The sequence below is a fragment of the Netta rufina genome, assembly GCF_964035555.1.
Source record: "Netta rufina genome assembly, chromosome: 1".
Taxonomy (NCBI): Eukaryota; Metazoa; Chordata; class Aves; order Anseriformes; family Anatidae; genus Netta; species Netta rufina.
Window position 1 is genome coordinate 141,308,147 of NC_140123.1, and position 9,572 is coordinate 141,317,718.

Consider the following 9,572-nt stretch of genomic DNA (forward strand, 5'->3'; position numbering starts at 1 on the left):
TCCACCACTTCCCTGGGCAGCCTGTTCCAATGCCTCACAACCCTTTCAGTGAAGAAGTTCTTCCTAACATCTAACCTAAAACTCCCCTGGCTCAACTTAAGCCCATTCCCCCTCGTCCTGTCACCAGGCACGTGGGAGAACAGACCAACCCCCACCTCGCTACAGCCTCCTTTAAGGTATCTGTAAAGAGCGATAAGGTCGCCCCTGAGCCTCCTCTTCTCCAGGCTGAACAAGCCCAGCTCCCTCAGCCGCTCCTCATAGGACTTGTTCTCCAGGCCCCTCACCAGCTTCATCACCCTTCTCTGGACAAATATTACTTAGGAACAAAAGAATTTACAAGGACACAATGACCTTTTGGTTTTTGGGGTTGTTGTTTACTTATTTAAACTCTTCAACATTTGAAACGCTCCTCAGTGTCTTGTGACAGAGGTGGTCAGCTGTAGCCATCTGCACGTGATGGATGTGAATTCTCCCTGGGCCAATTTCCCTCAGTAAAACCATACAGTGCTTTTCCCTACAGCCATCAGAGGGCAGCCAGCCCTCGGAGAAGACTTGCATGTCTCTGCTATTACAAGGCAGAAGCAAATCAGGCAGCCTTCCTGTTGGTAAAGATTACAGGGACTTGCCTGCTTCTGTCATCTTGATTCTTGCTCTTCTCTGGTACGAACCACTGCTTGTCTCCTGAAGCTATGATTTTCGGTAATTTAAAATTACTGAATCCAAATGTCAGCAAACTTGAATAAGCATCCTGCTTCAGTACAAAACTGCACTTGATCAAATAAGACCCTTCCTCACACAGACTTTATCTCCAACATTCACTGTAAGGAACCCTTGGGCATTTTACCAAGCGTGCAGTTTGTAGGATTTCCCAGGCCAGCTGATACACAGTGTCATGTGCCATACTTCTCTCCCAAAGGCCGTACAGCTGTCTGACAACCCCAGTGAAGCTGAGAGAAAGACCTGATGGCTCACATGCCTTGGCATGATGAGAGGAAAGTCCCACACCAATAGGCCCAAACGGGGGTGCAAAATGGCAAATCTTCTGTCCCAAATCCTCTGTTAAAAGGCTGAGACATCTTTCATTTAAAAAATGATTGGGGAAAATCAAGCACCAGCCTATGCAGGACATTAACTGTTTGCAGAGGAATTAAGATAAAAAACTTAAGAGAAAATAAGAGGAAGATCAAATTTTATTTTCTATCTGTGCTCTCCACCTAGTCTTGTCTGTCTCTTTGGTGTTAACAATTCACTTTGTTACTGTCCCAGTGCAAAATCTGACTGATTCTGGCAGTTCCTACACCAAGAGTTCCTGAACCTGGCACTGAAACATGACACTGCTGGTACTAACAAATCATCAGCAAAATACCACTAGTTCAAGCATTCAGAGGCAAACTGGTACTTCATCTGGTCTTTAGGCTGCTCTCAGCAAATCACAGGCATGGCATAATGTCATTTTCAAAAAAAGTGTTGTTTTTTTTTCTATGTAAAAATTAGCATTCATCAGAAAAAGAAAAAAAAAAGGAAAAAAAAAAAAAAAAGGATTGCCTATCAAAGATATGGATGCTCATTTTGAAGTTTCGAACAAGGGTGGCTTCTCTGGAGGGAGATGATCTTTGTCAGGACAAGCCCATATAACTCCTGCTAATAATTAAGGTCAAGCCAGAGGTCAGGCATGGAAAATTGTTCTCCTCGAACCCAGCTAACACCAGTTAGCCCACTCCCTGGCAGTTCTCACTCTTGTGCAAACAGCTTGCTTTTAATACTGTCGGCAGAACTGAGGAACAGGCTCAGGCTAACTGCAAGCTTTCCACTGATTTCACTGACCCCTGAACCAAACCCCAAGAGACTGAGCACATTTACAGAGAAGGAATCCGGAAAATGGAAAGGTAAACACTGCATTATATAACTGTTTTCTGATACAACTGAGACACATTGCATCCTGCTGGGGATGGCTGTGGTGCTGACACAAAACGGGAAGATTAAAGAGCCAACCAGTTAGCAGGTCTGCCCTCAGGTAAGTGGAGCAAAAAGCATGATGCTGCAAAGAACCTGGACATCTGCTGTGGGAGAGGCACCCAGAGAAAAATGCTATATTATACTTCCAAATAATGGACTAAATGCCTGACTAAATTCTCCAAGTGTGAGCAAGCAGCAAAACCTTCCAGGCAGCCCTGACGTAATATCCTGGTCTATCTAGTGGCTCCTGCAGGTAAATGTTTGTTTTCCTCGCTGTGCTGTGACACCTTCAACAGAACAGCATACTGTTATCCACAACATTTTAAAGCCAGCTACTAATGAGCAATTACAGGCCACCTACTGTTTATACACTTGTACATTTTATTCTGAAACACTGCACCTGCCTGAAAACGGGGACAATGTGATGAACGTCATGCCACTCATTAAAAACCCAGTAGTCTGCAACTTAAAAAATAATAATAAATTAGAAGAAACTTCTCCCAACATTCAAAATAAAGTTCTTAAAAACAGTGTTTTCTATATTATTCCCACAGAACAGCCCACTTTTCTCTCCTATGATGATGTACGAAGGCTGAATCCATCCCACATTTGTGGGGGAATGGAAGGCTGAAAGCTCCCAAAACCACGCAGGCCGCATGTGCTGAGGTTTCTCTGCAGGAGCCCGGTTGGCCCCCACTATTTTGGGGGACACTCTGTTCCCCCAGAGGGCCCCTCCGAGGCTCTCTTGGCTGCAAAAGGAGCTGCTCTGACAGCACAGAGAGAAGTGGTGCTTGCCACGGGGCCGGCAGTGGTGGCAGCAGCCTGCGGCCTGTCATGGGGAGGCACAACCAGCGAGACTCAGCACTGCCGAGTGCTGCCTCTGTGGCACATAATCTAAAATGTGTGTCAAGGTTACTTTGAGTTCCTTGAGTTGTCAGCTTTATGAGACAATTCGGGTGTTTCAAGCAGGTTCTGATAGAGATTTGCGCAATTGTTAATAGAACCGAAAACCAAATGGTGATCTGTGCAGTGCCTGAAAACCCAGTGTGGTAGATGACTACGGTACAGACCAATGCCCCCCTCCACCAAACTAAAATTCTCCAGCAGGGCAGTTGCTGACTGTTTTTCTTCTCAGGAATGGCAGCAAGGAGTCAGAGCTCCCTGGCACAAAACTCGGTTCCTCCTGGGTCAGCTGTGGAGCAGTGCCTGGCGCTGGGGCTTCGGCTCCGCCTGCCCGTGCGAGTGGGGCTGTGGAGAAATGGCTGGGGGTTGCCTTCAAGCCCAGGAGCCTGCACGTATAAAATGAATATAATTTTAAGAGCATTGTATGGCATAATTCTTCTTTAAAAAAAAAAAAAAAAAAAAAAAAAAAAGGCCTTTGAACGTGTTTCTATCTTTTTTCAGTCCCCAGCAGATAAGGTAGGAGCTGCACTGATGGCTGCTATAGATGCTGAGTACCACCACTTGGATTGTCCCTACATGCACCAGAATGAGAAGGAAGCTGGAAAAGGGATTCAGCAGAAAATCAAGGAAGGTGCTGTGGAACGAGAGGAGCTCTTTGTGGCCAGTAAGGTAGGGAGCAGGCAATGTAGGATCCAGGGGAGGATCTGCTGTGTATAGAGCACATTCATAGGAGGGAATTCAAAGCAGTAGGGAAAGACTGTGCTGCAGCATGGAGCAGTTCAGAACACAGTTCAGACCAAAGCTGATATAAACTTCTTATTGTCACTTCATCATGTAGGCAGTTATGCAAGATAGGCTCCACAGTCTCTTTTATTTCCACAACTGTTCAAAATGCATGATAAACTCAAGCTGACGCTGTCCCAGAATGAGTACTGTGGGGTTTTGTTGTTGTTGTTGTTTTCCTTTTTTTTTTTCTTCTTTTTTTTTTCTTTTCTTTTTTTTTTTTCTCATATGTGGGAAATATTAGATTTGGCTCATCACAGAAACTATTAACTTGAACACTATCTGCCTATATGAAGTGGCTTGTATGTGTCTTAACTGAAGGAACAGGATTGTTTTTTCAGTTTACCACCACAGCACATCCTGTCTTCAGTGTCAGAGGCCAGCCCTGTTCACAGAGCAAGCCCCCTTTGAAGAGCAATAGGATGTCCTAATTCCTCATGGCCTTCCAAAGACAACAGAGTGTTCCTGTCCTGTGTAGGACAGCACACGACTGCTTTAACCCAGCAGGTCATAGTGTGGTTTGGCTTTTTGTCTCCAGCTGTGGTGCATGTTTTATGAAAAACATCTGGTGAAGGGAAACTGGATTACCTGGATCTCTGCCTCATGCACTGGCCTCTTGGGTTCAAGGTGCGGCAACAGCAACTCCACTGACTTTCCTACATGGGAGAGCTCTTCAAAACTGACAGTCATGCTCACAGCACTACTGCTGTTTCAGTCCAGAAAGATCACGTGTCTGTGGTGTGCACCAGCACTGCTCTGGTGCCGTTCATTCAGCCCTACTCTGGCCACCTGAGGCAGGCTCTTGAACCCTGATGCTGAGACTGCTGCTTGCTTGGCATCCTCTGCCCTCTTGATACTGGGAGAGGTAGACCTAGCACTAAGGTCAGGCCTTCCAGCTGTAAGCATGAGCTTGCTGGTTTACTTTTGTCTATGTATTGCATTCTGCAAATCCAAAATATGCTCACCTGCCAATGACTTAGCTCCCTCTTTAGGGGAAGGAGAGCTGTACTCTGCTGTCTGACAGTAATTCTTTCCTCTGCATTTTACAGACTTACTAGAGGAAAGACAATGTTTCTGATTTCTGTCTCACTTTTTAATCACTGAGTCCTTAATGCAATACAGATTGAGCTGACATTTGCTGTAGGAGCTTTCACATTGTTTCACAGGCCCTAGATTTCAAAAGGTGAGACTTTCAGACTGCTTGCACTTCAGAGAAGCCGGCACCTCAGCCTATTTCTAGCCTTAGCTTTTCCTTTCTGCTACAGCCAAGTCAAGAGCTTCATTCTGTCTCTTGCTTTTGATCTTGTCAACTGTACGTTGTACTTTCAAAGGTGTCGTGATTAGCTTTATGTGAACAAAGCCACTGAGTGAAAGTGTCATGGCTTTATACTAAGACATCTGCAAAACAAACTAGGTGTAGAGTAGTATGGAGATGTGGGGATACGGCTCTACTCTCATACAGTGGGATACAATTTTCCTTGTGCCACTGACATGAACTGAGGATTCCCACAAAAGAATTGCATGTGTGCAGAGTATATTTTATTCCACAGGTGTGACTCACCACAGACCTAACCTACATGTTCTTCATACCTAAGCATTTCCTTTTATTTGTTTTTAAAGAGAAAATGCCATAACCCTGCATGAAGGATACAGACAAGTACTAGTGTTTCCTGCACTAGACATTTAAACTATTATGGTCCTCAGTTGTCGCAGTATTAACCTAACCTCCCAACAGGGAATGTTTCAAGTGTGTTCTCTCACTGACAGGCAGGAGGGGACCCTTTCCCATAGTTGACAAAGGCAGGTCAATACCCAGCAACACTATGTGGCAGGTAAGCTCAGTCTCAGTGGCAGAACCATGTTTTCTGTCCCCAGCAGTCTCTTCCATGTCTTCATTACCTTCAGCAGTCACATCTTATGTGTTGATTTCATGGCATACAAAGTAGCTTTTCAAAACAAACTTGATAATCTTCAGTGGAGCTATAGATCAAAGGACCTGACTAATGATCACAGTTGACTTTACCACAGTCCTTGAACTGCTCAGATATATTTTGCTGGAATAAAGACATTTTAGGTTCTATTCATGCCTAAACAAGAGCAGGATATTGAGTGTAACTGCTTTCCACATGTAACTTGGCATGAATTTCACCATCTTAAGAAAAGAGCCTTTGGGCTCGGGTGTGACAAAAGACATGGCACAATTGTACCACAGGCCCCTCTTCCCTCAGATGTTCCAAGTACAAACAGTTGTCATGTCCTCTCATGAAGAGAAACAAGCTGCATCAGAATGTCACTTCGGAACCTGTCTACTATTCCAGATGATGACTTTGCTCCTCTTTCTGTCAGGCCATGGAAGAGCTGCTGGATGCTGGTCAGGTGAAAGCCGCTAGTGTCTCCAGTTTTAACCATGAGGAGGTTGAATGAACCTTGAACAAGCCTGGACTGAAATACAAGCCTGCAAACAAACAGGTAAGTGACTGCTAAGTGCCCTCAGGTGACTAGTTTTCAGGGATTATAAAGATCTGATTGCACTTGAATCCAGATATGGAAAAAGAGGGAACAAAGTGGACATAGTGTGCACTCTAAATCCCACCCTATGATTATTTCTGAATATACATAAGGATGTTTTGGATCTCCTGTATCCTGATGGGGCTGAAGTTGGGGGACACGGATTACAACTGGAACTTCCCAAAGCTCCTTATTTGACCTGCTATTAGTGAAAGAATCAAGCTCCTAGTATCAGCAGATTACTGTTTATACAATGCATGCATTTCTTCCTTCTTGTGTGTGTGCACGCACACAGGCACATGCACAACTTGCTGAGTCATGCTGCTGGAATAAAAAATGGGAAGTCAATTTTAATTATATGTGCAGAAATAGAGCATGAATTGACACTAGAGGCACCCTGGTATCTGCCCTGAAAAATGTATAAAATATGAATAGTATATATATAATATATATATAAAATATAAACTGTATATACATATATATATTAAAATCACCCTACTCTTCATTTACCTATAGCAGCCCCTACCTTCTTGGATGCAGGAGCTACACACCTGCTGTAGATGCTTATTTCTCCAAGTGGCCTTGTACAGATTCAGCAGACTCTTACAGTTCCAAATTCACTAATTCTTGTAGATTTACTAAGAGCACTAGTCTCCTGAGCTTTTCAGTCCTTAGATATATTAACACTTTCTCTGCTTATAGTTACAAAAAAAAAAAAAAAGAGCAGGCTGAAAAGACAAAATGCATCTTCATCCAAACCTACAGAATCCCTTCACACAAAATCATAAAAAGGGGCTTTTATGCTTTTATGACAAGAACAGAGAAAATGAAATAATAGCAGATGCAGCATGCCCTTATAATCTCACTCTACAATTATTACTGTATGTACAAGGCATAGGGGTTTTAAGTATTTGCTAAACTGCAGCTTAGATATCTCAGAGAAGTACTTCAGAACATTCCTTCCTGGGGTGAAGGAACCCAAAGATAAGCTTCAGGAAACCCTTCTTCCCCAGCACAAAGAGCCAAAGATGCAGGAAGCCTTACTGTAAGTAGGCACTATACAAAACTAGGGCTGTATAATATCCTGCAAAACTGGCACAGTGTGAAAAAAATCAGCCTGTAACTGCATTGGGTGATTATCCCTGCAGCAAGTTACATCAGTTGTATTATTATCAATGTCTGTAGTTCTGTGTTGACAGACTGAATGCCATTCATACCTGACCCAGGAGAAGCTGATCAAGTACTGCCAATCCAAAGGGATCGCTTCATTGGCATACAGCCCCCTTGGCTCTCCTGACAGGCCATGGTAAGACTGATTTGCAAGTAGCAAGGATGTTGGCATGGATTGTGCTTGAAGGGTTGATACTACAAATGCACCATTGATTGTTGATCTAGGTACAGGTTTGTGCTGATAGCTTTTCTCTGCGTAGGGCTAAGCCAGGGGATACACAGCATGAAGGACAGCTAATGACAAAGGATGCAAAGGATCCTCGCTCTTCATTCCCTGTGAACTACGGTGCTCTCCTGTGGTGTTAATCAGTACTGCAGGTACTGGCCATCAGTACTTCACGAGATGCTTAGTTGGATTAAGTGGAATATGAAAGCCTTGTAAATCTTCCTTTGGATCAGGGCAGGAAGATGCAACTTTGAGAAATGGAAGCATTCTGCAACACAAAGGGCTCACAAAGCTTCTTGGAACAGCTGGCACATAAAACTGCAGCTTCTGATTTTTATTCCCTCTGCCACTGAAGTCTTGGAAATCCAGAGATGCCTCTTTCCTTTCCCTCCTTCATGAAGCAGTCATTTCTTCTCACTAACTTACTCCAGCGTGGACTTGTTCTTTAATTCTGTGAATCTTGTTTACAATCTCTCATGTTCAGGGGTGATTTCCAGCTGTTACTTATTGCGTGTTTGCCTTTGAACTGACTAAAGAGATGGCAACCATTAGCAGCTTTAACAGGAACCGGAGAGCCCACGTGATGAGCACATAAGTGGTAGTGGTCATTATTATTTTTCAAAACCCTTATTTTATGAATACTATATACACATTTTATGTCTGAACACTGCCTAGAATGCTGAGAGTCTGAATGACAACGGGACAAAGGTGTTCCCAGCATACAAAGGGCTCATACCTTCCAGGAAAACAAATCCGGAGTAAATTAATTCTACAACTTATTTTGATGGCTGAAAGGAATTCCTTTCTATTCAAGAGCAAAACTGATGAGGAGTGCCATTTCAATGCAAAATACTGAAGATGGTCATATCCTGCCCTCCTCTGGAGTTTGGTCTGATATTCTTCCTACTAATTTATCCAGCTTTCTTATTGCATCTGTCCTCCTGCTGCACGTCAAGAAGTCACAGGATATGTATTCAGTGACGTTAGTTTTTGTTTTTTTTTTTTTTTTTTTTTTTTACTTTCCTTGAAAAAAAGGACAGAGTGAATTAGTTCTAAAGAACAGGACCCGCGGGAACGGGGTTAAGCTGAGGCAGGGGAAATTTAGGCTTGACGTCAGGAGGGGGTTCTTCACAGAGAGGGTGGTTGCACACTGGAACAGGCTCCCCAGGGAAGTGGTCACTGCACCGAGCCTGTCTGAATTTAAGAAGAGATTGGACTGTGCACTTAGTCACATGGTCTGAACTTTTGGGTAGACCTGTGCGGTGTCAAGAGTTGGACTTGATGATCCTTAAGGGTCCCTTCCAACTCAGGATATTCTATGATTCTATGATTCTATGAACAAAATGTGAGCTGTTATAATTTCCTGCCCAAATGTGGAATTAGAAAACACAGAGAGACCTTGAAATACAAATTTACATTTGTACTCAGTCTTGCATCAGTGCAACAGTCAGAAGAAGACAGCACCTGGGAACATTGGATAAAAACCTCCTATGAGGAATGTGAAGTAAAGACCAGGTTCCTGTGGATGAGGGAGACAACCAGGAATTTCACCACTTTAAAACTAACCCCAAGAGTTGGTTTGTTCATTTGTTTTTCCCTTATGTACCCACCCGCCACCCCTTTTATCCCTCTTTCTAAATTTTCCTTATGCAGAAAACATACAGGTGTGTACTGGGCACTACTTTACACAGGCTTTCTTCTGTGTGTCAAAATACAGCAGAGTGGTGACTTTCTTTTGGATATAACTACTTCAACATGTGCTTCACATTATTGCTCTCTGTGAAATTCTATCCTTATGTAAAAACTATTAATGAAGCCAAACTTTTGCATACAAATTCATTCAAATGCCCATATTTAAAAAACAAAAACAAACGAACAAAGCACACAAAATTAATCTTTAAATGCAACAATGAAATAAGAATCCTGCCTGATCAAAAATATTTTCTGCTTTAAAAATCTGAGTATATATGGTTTTGCATAGACTAGAGTTAGGAGTGAGACAGGATGTTGGACCATGTGTACAATT